The sequence below is a fragment of the Mastomys coucha genome, unplaced genomic scaffold, assembly GCF_008632895.1.
Source record: "Mastomys coucha isolate ucsf_1 unplaced genomic scaffold, UCSF_Mcou_1 pScaffold11, whole genome shotgun sequence".
NCBI lineage: Eukaryota > Metazoa > Chordata > Mammalia > Rodentia > Muridae > Mastomys > Mastomys coucha.
Window position 1 is genome coordinate 31,559,656 of NW_022196893.1, and position 2,056 is coordinate 31,561,711.

Genomic DNA, 2,056 nt, shown 5'->3' on the forward strand with positions numbered 1-2,056 from the left:
TGATGATGGTGGTGGTGGTGATGATGGTGGTGGTGGTGATGATGGTGGTGGTGGTGATGATGGTGGTGATGATGATATACATATGTGTGTGTGTGTGTGTACACGCACGTGCTCAAGCGCACACACACACACACACACACACACACACACACATACTGTCCTCTACAATTAGGAGCAATGGGTGTTCTTCTAGAGGACCCAGGTTTCATGCCTAGCACATACAGCACTCTGAAACCCCAGTTCAGGAGATCTCTTACCCATTTCTGACCTCAGGGTGTGCTGCAGATATACATGCTGGCAAAGCACTGAATCACATAAAGCAAAAATAAATACTTAACCCTCCCCCCCAAAAAAACCCAAACCTAACTGGCATGGTAGTGCAGTGCTAATGCTACAGAGGCAGGGGTCCCTCAAGCTTAGTGACCAGCTGGCGCAACCAAATGGTGAGTTCCAGGTTCAGTGGGAGAAAAGGAGATAAGAAGAGGCTGGGGAGACGGATCCATAGTTGAGCTCTTGCTGCTTTTCCAGAGGACCAGAGTCAGTTCCCAGTACCCAAACCTCGTGGCTTTCAGCTGCCTGTGGCTACAGGTCTAATGCTCTTCTCTGGCTTCAGCAGACACACACACAGGTACATACTTAAAAGACACAGACACACACATACATATAAGTTTCTTTTTGAGATAGAGGACAATAGAGAAATCCAACAACAGTCTCTGACCTCCACCTCCATGTCCACACATGCACACAGACACACATACACACACACACACACAGAAACATGCATACACACACACACACACACACACACACACACACACACACACACACACACACGCAAAATGAAATGAATAGGCTCTAGTAAGCATTGGGTGACTGAGTAGATGAGTGAAGACAGACTTCAACTCCTTGACCTGTGGGAATCCTCAAAGCTAGGCATGCTGGTGTTTGCCTACGTTCGCAGCTCCTAGCCAAGGACAACCTGAGCAACACACTGAGACTCCATCCATTAAAAAGGGAGTGAAGGGGCTAAAGAAGGTCAGTAATGGAGCGCATGCCAAGGTCTGGGGACTTAACTCTTCACCCTGTGACTGGTGGGGACACTGTAGCCTTTCAGCCTTTGGAATACAGCTGTCTCTTCATAAGATAAACGTAGAATTTATTTGGTGAAAGTGTTGTGTGATAGTTACTTGTAGAGTTTATTTACTTACTGCTACGTCTGTGTGGCATGTGCCAGTGTAGGCCACGGACATTAGAGGACAATTTTCAGGAGCTGCTTCCCTCTTTCCACCGTGGATCCAGGGATGGAACTCAGGTCAGCAGAGAGCATAGCGTGTGCATCGTAGATAAAAGATTTGAGTTGAAAGGCAAATACAAGAAAAAGCAAGCCACAGTGATGCTTACATCTCCCTCCCTCGTCCCGTCTATCCTGATGCTTGCATCTCCCTCCCTCGTCCTGTCTGTCCTGATGCTTGCATCTCCCTCCCTCGTCCTGTCTGTCCTGATGCTTGCATCTCCCTCCCTCGTCCCGTCTATCCTGATGCTTGCATCTCCCTCCCTCGTCCTGTCTGTCCTGACCGGAATGCCCGAAGTCCTTTGCTAGTCTGTCTCCCATTGCTCCGCCTCCCTGCTTCCTGGTCTCTCCCCTCCTCTCTTCACTCTGTTTTGCTTACTATGCTGTTCATTTGTGTGAACACTGAGATTGCCTGGGAGACCGTCTGTTCCCGTGAGGATGTGTCATGTATGTGCACGTGAAGTTGCGTTCCGTCTACCAGTAATGATGTGGCAGGCCCACAGCACTGAGCCAAGTTCATCAACCCACAGTGTCTAAGAAGTCCAGTTGCTTTTCCTGCACCAGCTTTTGTGCAGGGAAAGCTCAGAGATCCTCACTTCTCCCTGTCCTTATTTCCTTAAATGCCCTTGATTTCTACAGCTGTCTCTAGGTACATCGATGAATAACAACCTACCTTCCAGCATCTTCCAAAAGCTCACTGCTGGGCCTGAGGATATAGCTCAGGATACGACACTTGCTAGCCATGTGCAAAGCTCTGGGTTCAGT

The 2,056-nt window shown here is 48.8% G+C and overlaps 1 protein-coding gene across 3 annotated transcripts in view; it reads left to right on the forward strand.

Annotated features, from left to right (window-relative positions):
- Dip2b (disco interacting protein 2 homolog B) overlaps nt 1-2,056 on the forward strand; it is a 188,773-nt gene that overhangs the window by 162,860 nt on the left and 23,857 nt on the right. The gene's annotated exons all lie outside the window — the stretch shown is intronic.